Genomic DNA, 12,116 nt, shown 5'->3' with positions numbered 1-12,116 from the left:
CCCTCAGGTTCTTTCCTCAACTTTCTTCTACGCCAGGGTTTCCTTACCAGAGCCTGCCAACTTGGCGCCTAGTGCTAGGGAGCCGGCCTACTGACGGGGTAGGTGCTGGAAGGGTTAAGTCCGGGAGGTGAAGAAATGTAGCCTTCCTCCATGGACCCGAAGTGAGAAGAGGAGGGCGATGGGGCGACGCACAATAGCTGAGGTAACCCAGTGCTTCCCTACGGAAACTGGGGAGCAGTCAGCGCTTTAGGACTCCAGCTGGAAAGCGTGGCGGCCTGGGAGATGTAGTCTTTCTGTCCACAGGCCCCATGACTCCTCCCCGTGTTCACCCGCCACCCCATCAGCGCAGCTGCACTCCCAGGTCGATATTCCCAGCCTGCCCAGGATCCCGGGGGCGGGGTGGGGGAGGAGTGTGGCGGCCCCAGAGGGTGTCAGGCAAGTTTCTGCCGTTGAAACAAGAGCCCAGGAGAAATAGGTGACCTTGACGGGAAGCTATCTCTCACTTCTCCATTATTTGGCTGGCTTGTATATTCTTTTTGTCTCCGCTTTCTAACTTTTTTTTGATTTATGAACTTAGTCGCCTCTTTCTTGTTTCTTCTGGTTCAAGACGCTAATTCTCAAGGGCCTACTCTAGGATTCTTATACTCAGATCTTAGAGTAGGATCTCGCTGTCAGCTCAGAACACCCTGCGGGAAAAAAAGGCGGAGGCCTTAATGAGGAATTCACTTTTTACCTGAATAGATCCTCAGAGCAGGGTTATGGGGACGCAAATCATTACATAGGGTGATGATTAAAGCATATGTTTTTCCACATGTAATAGGAAAATCAAGGGAGGGGGTCTTGTGGTTTACCGACCGGTCATTGTCCGCTGTAGAACCGAGTCTGATTTTAAAGGCACTGTTCTCAGTCACTATACGATATGGCAAAATGAAGAATCCAGTAAAGAAACATCCTCTAATTTAATAATTAGCCATATCCCAGGGAGGATTTTCCTACTTTCCTCACACCGGTCAAGGATGGAACCCAAGGCGTCCTGGATTCCAAGCAAGAGGTCTGCCACTGAGCTCTATTTTCTACTTTTTTTTTTTAAAGGTTCACTTATGGGAAAATACCCAAAATGTGCTTTAAATGCATCATGGAGCAGAGAAATGCAAGTACTAACGTGAAGCACACACTGCATGGTATAGCCATTCATTCAAGCAAATTTTCTTTTAGCATTATAATGCTAAAGGCTTATAATGCTTTATAAGCATGTTTGACTAGCTACTATATGCTTTGACTTACAGAGCTTATCAAATTTTAATCACTGTGAAAATCACTATTGACATTAATTATGTGAGGTATAATCATACTCATCTAATTTCCTGTACCAAATAACTTTATGTTATTCTTGATCTAGACAATGAAACTAAAGCACAGAGAACCACAAACGCTCAAGACTAAATACCAAAGGAAAAAGAGGGTTAGAATTAGGACTCAGTTGCTCAAACAACAGTAGCCATAATTGACCACTATCCCAGATTCTTTGTGTACTTTATCCCTAACTTTTCTAATAACTTATGATAATCCAAGAGGCTTTTTTTTTCCACTCTAAAGATTGAGCTCAGGGCCTTTTTCCGGAGCTACATCCACAGCCTTTTTCATTTTTTGTTTATTTTCAGACAGTGTCTCACTAAGTTACCCAGGCTAGGTTTGGACTTGTGATCCTCCTATCCTAGCCTACCAGAATGCTGCGATTACAGCTGTGTGCAATCACACCCGGCAGAGTCTTCAAATTTTTATTCACATAACCTTTAAAAGAATTTTGAGAAGCCATATACTCCTTCACACATTTTGACATAGACCTCTAAATTTTTCAACATGGTGAAATAGATGCAAAAAGTTTAATTTGTAGCATACTGTTAACATTGATATTTTAAAATAAAACTTCTTATCATCCTTTTAAAGATATTAAATTTGATGCCCATCATCAAACACTCAAAGTACAATAAAATGTAAACTCTACACCCTCAAAAACTTTATGTTGTTCCTTTTTTCTCCTTGAAATCAGACACCCTTTACATTCTCACACCAGAATTTCATGCTACTGTATTTTATGCTCAAAATTATGCTGTTGATTATCATATTGAATTTCTCTGCAACAAAAATATGCCCACAAGCGTAAAGTAAGTTAATTTTACTTCCTTGTGGCCATAAGGTTCCAAGTATAAAAAGGTCTTCTGGGGGCTGGGGATTTAGCTCAGCGGTATAAGCGCCTGCCTTGCAAGCAGGCAGTCATGAGTTTGATCCCTGGTACCGATAAAAACGAAAAAGACAAAAAAAAAGGTCTTCTGAACTGAATTATAATTGCAATATGCATACAAAATAAAAATAACATAAAAATAGCATATATTGTGATGATGATGATGATGATGATGATTATTATTAAACATAGAAATGTATTGGAAATGCATCTCCTTGTAGGATGAGGAAGGATTAGGTTACAGGGTGTTGAGTTAATATTTCTGGACATCTGTATCTGAAACTGTCACTTTGTTTTACACCTTGGGCCAAAGAACCGTAGCAAGTCTTCTGACCTTTGAAAGGTACACTTTCTATCTGAGAGATTCAGGAGGGCAAGTAGGAAAAGAAAACTGAAGATGAGAGCCAGAGGTGGTGGTGAACACATGTAATCCCAGTACTCCAGAAGGCTGAGGCAAGAGGATTGCCACTAGTTGGAGGCCAGCCTGAACTACATAGCAAGACCCTGTCTCAAAAACTCAAAAAACAAAAAAGAAAAAAGAAAAGTGAAGGTGAGTTCTCAGGCAAATCATGTTTTAGGAAATTCTACTAAAGGAGATTGAGGATTTGGAAATTGGTTCTTGTTCAGCTATATTGACCTCTTAGCCCTTGAAAATCTTTGCACCTTGCTGTGGAATGAATATTCGTATCACCCCCAAAACTCATATTGCTACTGGTGGACTTTAAATGAGCACATATATAGGGTGGTCTGACTGACCATAGACTACTGATACCATTTAGGCTGATATTTTCAAGGACCATCACATACAATTGCAATAAAGAGCTGTTGCCCCTTTCATGGACTGTAAGGTACCTCTATGGTTACTTTTGTGTCAAATGAGACCTTCCAGAGAAACTTACAAGGAGCCATCCAAAACTGCAATCACCCTGCCCTCCTTCTCTCCATTTAGGTGAATTACAGTAACCTTCACTCATTCTAATACTGAATTCTTCCCCCAGAGGCATTCTCCACTGGTCACTGTTTGATCGCAGGTTGGAGCAGCAGGACTTGGAACTGAGCATGCTCAAGAGTATGCCCACCTCCACATATAGTGAGTCTTTCCTGTAGTGTTTCCCTACTAAAAGCCCCTTGCTTGAGGAAAATTATTGCCAGTGCAGTGCTGTCTACTTGCTCCAAATAATAAACCCTACTTCTTCTCTTTTCTTTCTTTTTGGTGCAGTATTGAAGATTAATACCAGGGGTTCTCAAACTGGGTTACATTTTCATTTTTTATTTTGTGACAGGATCTCACTAAGTTGCCCAGGCTGCCCTGGAACTTGCCATCCTCCTTCTCAGTCTCCCAGGTAGCTGGACTTATACCACCTTACCTGCCAATTTCCAGCTTAATTGGCTTTTTTGTTGTTTTTGAGACAAGATCTCACGACATAGTTCAGGCTGCTCTTAAATTCACTATGGAGCATAAACCGGCCTTGATTTCATGGATATCCTCTCATCTCAGCTTCCCAAGTGCTGAGATTATATGTGTGCACTACTGTACCTGGCTGTAGAAGCATCCCCTTCTTTACCCATTTATTTCCTCATATTTATCAATTTTGCACTGTTAGTTTACAAAGAGGTTGCTGTAATTAAAATACATACCCTTTATATATCAGCAGAAGTGTTAGGGCCAGGGATTTAGCTCAGTGACTTAAGCACTTGCCTGGAAAGTGCAAGGTTGTGAGTTCGATCCCCCCATACAAAAAAAAAAAAAGAAGTGTTTGCTTTGACAGCATATATACCATACAGCATCACTAGTAAAGAGCCAGGCAACATGGTCCTCTTCTGTAATCTCAGTACTCTAGATGGCTGAAGCATACAGGAGGATCACAAGTTCAAGCAAAGACTGGGAAACTTAATGAGACCTGCTTTTAATCTCAAAATAAAAAACAGCTGGGGATGTAGCTCAGCATGAAAGTTCTGGATTCCATCTCCATTAATACAGAAAAAGAAAATCAAAAAGCACTAGTATGGTGCCTGGCATATATATTTTTTAATAAATGTAATTTTCCTTTCTAACTTACTCCTTGTGGAATTATATGTAGTATTAAATTCATTCTCATTATCTCTCTGTGTGTGTGTCTCTTTCTCTGTCTCTCCCATATCTGAAATTAGCATACAGCAAATATATTTGTATCATCAACATAAGAACAGGGAGACAGTGCTTTGCTAATTATTCCCAGTGCTACTTACTTGCTGCTAGTAATGAACATCTCTTTTAACCCCTAGTTTTGCTTATCAGCTTTGCACTCAATAAGAGATGAACTCAGCCAGGCATGGTGGCACACTTCTGTAATCCCAGTACTTGAGAGGCTGAGGCAGGAGAGTCATTTGCAAGTTTGAGACCAGCTGGGCTACAAAGTGAACCCAAGGCCAGCCTGAACTAGATGGCAAGACCCTGTCTCGAAAACACAAAGAGAGAGAGAGAGAGAGAGAGAGAGAGAGAGAGAGAGAGAGAGACAGAGAGAGAGAGAGACAGAGAAATGAACTCATTTCATTGATAGAGTACGTTGAAATTTTTACCCTCAAGGTAATGTTAGGTGCAGAGCCTGTGGGACATGATTAAGTCATGGGAACAGTATCTTCATAAATGAGATTAGTGAGTATCTTTATAAAAACAGGCCTGAGAAAATGCCTCTTGTCTCTTTGTTGTGTCCCTGGTGGGGTCACAAGTCCACTACTGCATTTTCCCAGGTCTAAATTTTATTTACAACAGGAAGAGAAGAGGAGGTACAAAACTACTGTGAGTAATAGGGTGTCCCATAATTGGGTAACCACTGAGGATGGCCTGTATTTGTGAGAGTGAGGTGGTGATCCTTCCTGGGGGGGGGGGCATCCCCACTCAATTGGTTGATCTGTCCTGTTGCTAAAGTTTTGGGTTTAGTTTGGGTCCAATATTGCAACAATTATGATAAACAATGTTATAAAAGAGCTGATTGCCTGTACCTTACATTCTTCAGACATTGCAGAGGTTATTCTGTTAAATTCTAAAGGATCCATGTCCTTTATCTTATCTAATCAGGGGATCCTATCTATCCCTAAACCTTTTACCATTTAAGGAACCAAAGAAATAGTGGTCTGTGAACCATGAAGATGGCCATAATTAAACACTGAATCTACCAGTGCACTAACTTTGGACTTAGTCTCCAGAATTATGAGAAATAAATTTGTTGTGTGTTTATAAACCACCCAGTAGACTATGATTTTATTATAGCCATCCCAGTGGACTAAGAGATTGCTCCAGGGGTAGGCATACCCCCATGTAAAGGTAGCTAACAGAGTGCCATTATCCTCACTATACACAAGGAACAGTAGGCTTGAATAATTACCCCACCTTAGGCAGCCGGTAAAAGTTTAACAAGCTCTACTGGTCAGAGGCAGCATGAGTGGCAATCAAAAGAATGCACGTGTATATGCACACAGGGTTTACAGCCATTAGAAAAGGAAACAAAAAGAATCACATGTTGAACATTCTGAGGCACTGATAATGTTCTACATCTTGATAGGTTCTTGGATCATACAGATGTAAGCATCTGTCAAAATTTAAGGATATTAAACTAGGTGTGGTGGTATAGTCCTGTTATCCCAGCACTCAAGAGGATGAGGCAAGAAGATCATAGAGAATTCCAGAAACTACATAGTAAAACCAAACAAAAAATTAAGATGCTTGAATTTTATTCAATGTAAATTTTAATCTCAAAAGAAAAATCTAAATGTCTATGGAGCTCCATTAATGATATATGTGCTGAAATATTTAAAGGAAAGTGTACAAATGTTTTCAGTTTACTTTAAAATGAGTAAAGATAACATGAATTGATAGGTCAACAAAAAGATGGAGAGATATGCAAAGTAGATTATTTCAATTTTGCTATATATGAAAATTTTTTCATAATAAAATGTTGGAGAAAAATCCCACTTCCTGTATGTTTATTGTATGTCAAGGTAGTCCATTTAATCTAGTGTTTTTTTATGGTTTTTGTTCTGATGCTTATCACAGGAGGTAGAAAGAAGTCAGATTGCTCACAGTAATATTCTGAGAAAAACTTTCCTATTGATACAACACAAGGTGATCCCTGTTTGTTATCATCATAGAAACATTAACAATTAGAACCCTCACATCTTCAACTGAATGTCTGGAATAGGGAAAAAGAGAGAGTTTCGTGTGTGTGTGTGTGTGTGTGTGTGTGTGTGTGTGTGTGTGTCAGGGATTGAACTCATGACCTCACATTTGCTAAATAGGAACTTATGGCGCTGAGCTAAACCCCCAGCAAGGGTTTTTACTTTGCCAAACCAAATCTATCTAACATGGTTACTCTTTTAAGCATGGGAGAAAGCATTTGACAGAGTTGAGGATTCTAAAATGCTATTTGGGCAATTCAAAGCAGCAATTTAATTCATTATGATTTATTTCCTTCATTTATCAGAAGTGCTGTATTATTTAAATACAAGAATTTGCTCCTAAGTAAAAGACAGATGGTAGGAAACAGAGGTGCAGATTCTGTGGAAATGGGAAAGCGATATAGGGAAAGACAGAGAAAGGAGTAGGAATAAAAATGATTGAGATGCAAATATAAATGTAGCAATTCTCCAAGGCAAATGTGATTTTTTTTTCTTTTTCGTTTTTATCGGTACCAGGATCAAACTCACGACTGCCTGCTTCCAAGGCAGGCACTTATGCCGCTGAGCTAAATCCCCAGCCCCACAAATGTGATTTTTATTGAAAACATAATACTAACATAAAAAAAGAACTTGCCCTTCAAATACCATTACAAGATCAGAATTTTTTTGTTGTTTGTTTTTGAGAGAGGGTCTTGCTCTGAAATTTAGGCTGAACTTGAATTCACTTTGTAGCCCAGGCTGGCCTCGAATTCACAGCAATCTTCCTTCCTTAGTCTTAGATCAGGACTTAGTACAATCCACATGTAATTTTACAGATTGTCATGGCATCTATGTTTGGATGGTAGGTCTAGGTGTGACTTGTTCCTCATGAAATTTCCAAGTTATTTCCCTTATTGAGCACGTGTTATTTGTCTACTAAATATCCATTCACAAACAGTATTAAAAATGAATTATGGGCTTGGCATTGTGCTACTTTTTATTTCTCTCTTGTTCTTTTTTATTTTATGGAAAAATAAAAATTCATAATAAAAAAATTAATGGCTATGATTCTGTTCAAGGAAATTACTTTGGCTCAATACTACTGTTACAGAGTAGTTCCCTTAGAAATGGTTGGCCAATCAAAAGTGTTCCAGGTCCTTCTTGACTCAAACAAAGAGTTGGATAAGACAAGCCAATAATGGTGCCAAAAAGTTTATTTGAAAAATGGAAGATAAATGGATAAGGGAAAAACCAGCTCTCCAGAGTGAACATGGACCATACAAAGAAAAAGAGGGTAAAAGCAAAATAAAAAGTACACATGGTATCAGAAATGTGGCTCAGGCTGCTGTGCAAACCCAAACGTTATAGTGCCTTACTGTGATGGCTGCTCTTTTATGCTGTCCAGGACTTCATGTGAACTTACAAGATGTCCTATATATGGAGGTTCTCATTGCTCTAGGAATTTTTAAATTTAAGTTTATTGGTATAATTATCATGGGATCTTGTAATTGACAGCTATTTCCCCAGCCAGTTTTGCCAAATTCTATCTCCAATAACACTACCCTAGCCTGGAGGGTATAGCTCAGGGATTCAAAGCCTGCCTGGCATATACAAGGTCATGGATTCAATACCTAGCATGGCAAAACTGTCTAGGCTGGTTTGTGATCTAGTTAATATGCTATTTGAGTTTTCAGCACATCCCTGGTCCTACAGCATTGCCTGTAGTCAGTATCATTCCCAAGAAACTAAGAAATAGAAACTGAAGTCCTAGAGTCAATTATTTCCAAATACTATTTATTCTAAAACAAGAGTTGCAGGATGGCTCCTGGGCTCACCTTCCCCACTTACCCACACAGCCATGGATCAAACACAAAGCCTCATGCATGCTAGGCCAGTGGTCTGCACCTAAACTCCACCCTCAGTTACAGTTACTGATGGTTTTCCTTCAGCTTTAGGTACCCATCTCTGCTCTTGATGCCTCTCAGTTTGCAGTATTAGTCATTCTTTGCTGGAAGGGATCCACACAATAACCTTTGGACCTAATGAAACAGAGTCAGTAGAGTCAGGATCAAGCTCCTATAAATCACAGATCACTTTCACAATTTGAAGAAAGAAAAACCAATGGGGTTTAAGGAAAGGCAATACTGCCTAAGAAAGCTAACCAATATTAACTTACTATGCCAGTTTCTACTTCATCTTTTCATCTGGGACAATAGTTAGTCCCATTAAAATATTTTTATAGTGTTTGTTAATCATTTGCTCTTTATGTATAAAGAAAATGGAAGGTGCTTTTTAAATAACCAGCATGGAAGGCTGGAAAGAAAAGAAAGTAACATTTTTATTCCCCCAGTACTGGGAGTCAAACCCAGGACCTTCACATTGGCCTACATCTCTAACCCTTTTTATTTTTTATTTGAGAGAGGGTCTTGCTAAATTATCCAAGTGATACTCAAACTTTTAATCCTTCTGCTTCAGCCTCTTTGAGTCTTGGAATTACAGGCATGTACTACTACACCATGCTCCAAATGACATTTTTTATGCTCCACTAATGAATTATTCATTTAAAAGACTTTTACCTTACAAGTGAAATAAAGATACTTCTCAGAAAAAGTCTAAATGGCCAGTAAATAAATGAAAAACTGTTCAATATCTCTGGCCATTAAAGAAATGCAGATTAAAACATACTGAGATTCTACCTTAATCCAGAAAGAATGGCTATTCAAATAAATGTTGGCGAGGCTGTGGTGAAAGAAACGCTCCTACTTTGTTGATGGAAATTTAAATGAGTACAACAGTTATGGGAATCAATATGGAGATTTCTCAAAACAGTAAAATTAGAAATTCCATTTGAACCAGGTATTTCCCTTTTAGATACCTTAAAAGAGTTAAAGTAACTAGACATGGTGATACACTCCTATAATCCCAGCATTAGAGAGGCTGAGGAAGAAAGATTGCCTGAGTTAGAGGCCAGCCTGTACTACATAGGCCAATCTGAACTGCATAACAAGACCCTGTCTCAAAATAAATAAATAATTTTTTTAAAAAAACAGAGAAAAAGGGCCAGGGATATAGTTCAGTGGCACAAATGCTTGCCTGGCAGGCACAAGGTCCTGAGCTTGATTTTGGGTACAAATAAATAAATAAGTAAATAAAATTGCTGGCTTTGGTGCATGCCTGCAATCCCAGCACTCAAGAGGCTGAGGTAGGAGGATCACTGTGAGTTTGAGGCCAGACTGGGCTACAAAGTGAGTTCAAGGCAAGCCTGAACTGCATAGTGAAACCCTGTATCAAAAAGACTTTTTGTTAGTTAGACATCATATTTCAGTGACATATACATACTCATGTTTATAGCAGCACAATTCATAATAGCTAAATTTTAGAAGCAGCCTTGATGTCCATCAATAGATAAATGGAAAAAGAAAATGTGGTATTTATACACAGTGGAGAAAGATAAATTTGAGGCATTTAAAGGAAAATGGATGCACCTTGAGATCATAATGGTAAGAATAAATCAAACACACAACCTTAAGTATTGCATTATTTCTTTTCAATAAGAAACCCAAAATATGGTCTGGGGATTTAGCTCAGTGGCGTAAGTGCCTGTCTGGCAAGCACCAGGTTGTGAGTTCAATCCTCAATACAAAAGAAAAAAAAATCCAAAATATAAATAAAAAGCAACACAAAAGATAGATAATAAAAAAAGGGAGGTAGATCTTTCTCAAATGAGATGGGGACCAAGAAATGAAGGGATGGGGAAAGGAGAGGGACAGGATAAAAAAGAACTGAGATGTTATGTATATGTGCCATCTCCACACAAGGAATGTAATCATGTACTGCAAACATATTAACAGAAACAAAAACTGAGGGGAAAAATTTTACCCTAAAGATAGAAAATGGTATTTTCTCATCTCTATGCTTCATTTAAAAGATACTAAGTGTCTTTGTCCTGAAATGTTACAAACCTTCCATAAAGAGAAATTAAAAGTTGTGGAAGTTAACTCACCTATATCAAGTTTTTCTGGTTAAAGCTTCTTGAGGGGAACTAGAAGTGAGAATGTAGGAAGAGAAGTAGCAAAAACCAATGACATCTGTTGTACCAGTAACCATCCATAAGTGATTAACCGTACTTGCACAATTCTGTAAAAAAGCTTCTTTCAATCTTCCTTTTACCTGTAAAGCAGCTGAAACTCAGAGCAATTAGATTTATCTGCTGAGGTGAGCAGAGAATAAATGATGTGCCAGAGATTTAAATCCAGGACTGTATCCAAAGCCATGTTTTTGCCATTGCAGTACAATGCCTTCCAGTGTAACACACCAACATCTAATTTCCATTCCCTCCTGCTTTTGTGACTGGATGTACTTGGAACGTTCATGTGGAAAAAAATAGTTCAGGGATACTTCTTGGTAACTACAGCAAATGATTTGAAATAATCTCAGGCTGAGTATTAAGATTTATATGGAACTTCACTGAAGAGCTGGCTGACAGGACTGACTCTCATTCTATATATGTTTAACTTTCTGGAATTTCTAATCTTTCACTTTATGGGTCATAAATCAAATGGATACCTGCCCTTCATCCTCACTATGCTGCTAGCCTTGTCCCTGACTCCAGTCGGGCGCAAATCTTTTACTACTGTTGGCACTATCTGCAGTCCCAGCCTTTTACTACTGTTGGCACTATCTGCAGTCCTAGCCTGTTTTCTACTTGGGCTGAGGTTGACCTGGTTTAGTTTTTTAGCTTTAGTTAAGATTTTAAATTTTTTAGGAGCTGAAATGGCAAATGTTCTCTGTACATTCAACTCTCCACTTAGACTTCCCTTCAGATTTTCTCCTTATGGTGTTTCTTGGTTTTTAAAAAAGCCACTCATTTGTAGCTTTTTTTTAGCATTAACAGTTGAACCCAAGGGCTTCAAACTAAGCTATATATCCCCAGCCCTTTTTATTTTGAGACAAAGTCTTGCTAAGTCTTTAAGTCATTAAGTCATTAAGTCATTAAGTCATATAGGTAAGACTGAGCTCAAAATTGAGTTCCTCCTGCTTCAGCTTCCCAGAATGCTGGGATTACAAGAGTATACCACTATGCCCAGCACTTTTATAGCTTTTAAAATATATTTAACTGACTAAATCCGATCAATCTGGAGGGCCATGGCAGGAGAATCTCAAATTTGAGGCCAAGCAGCAATTCAGTGAGACCCTGTCTCAAAATAAAAAATAAAAATGGGGTAGGGAAGCAGCTAAAGCATTTTCCTACCTGTCTTAGTTACTTTTTATTCATTGCTGAGACAAAATACCTGATGCCCAAGTTGGGAAAGGAAAGGTTTATTTCTTACAGTTTTTGGAGGTTTCAGTCCACACTCAGTTGGCTCCAAGGCAGGTGGGCATGGCTGGGCCGCATCATGGCAGCTGCAAACAGCAAGCTGGAACCAGCAAAGAGCAAGACACACCTTCGTCCTGCCACTACATCGCATCCTGGCTCCACCCTATGAGGATGTAGCACTGACATCATCAATCCAAGCCCTAGACAATGAACCAATCACAAATGTACAATGCAAACTCATGAGGCCTGGGGGACACAGACATAAACCATGACACTAGCAAACATGGGGCCCTGGATTTAATTCCCAATATAGCACATTTTCACATAACTAAGTAGTTAGTTTATTGTACCCATGGCTCTCCCAATATTAATTGTATGTAGATTCTGATTCTGAAAAATATTTGGAAGAACCACTGATTGAAG

General features: G+C 38.9%; 1 protein-coding gene across 10 annotated transcripts in view; it reads right to left on the bottom strand.

Annotated features, from left to right (window-relative positions):
• Window positions 1-267, bottom strand: part of Ophn1 (oligophrenin 1) — a 514,511-nt gene extending 514,244 nt beyond the window's left edge. For 3 of the 10 annotated variants that reach the window (XR_010046461.1, XR_010046463.1, XR_010046462.1), the window contains exon 1: window positions 48-258. The gene's annotated coding sequence lies outside the window, so the exon portion shown is untranslated. 10 annotated transcript variants of the gene reach the window in all.
• Between the last annotated feature and the right edge of the window lie 11,849 nt (window positions 268-12,116).

This window comes from Cavia porcellus, unplaced genomic scaffold, assembly GCF_034190915.1.
Source record: "Cavia porcellus strain 051 isolate PalLab524CR breed Dunkin Hartley unplaced genomic scaffold, mCavPor4.1 scaffold_3, whole genome shotgun sequence".
In the NCBI taxonomy this organism is placed as follows: Eukaryota; Metazoa; Chordata; class Mammalia; order Rodentia; family Caviidae; genus Cavia; species Cavia porcellus.
The sequence above is the reverse complement of the archived record's forward strand: the minus strand, read 5'-3'. Positions and strand labels throughout refer to the sequence as shown.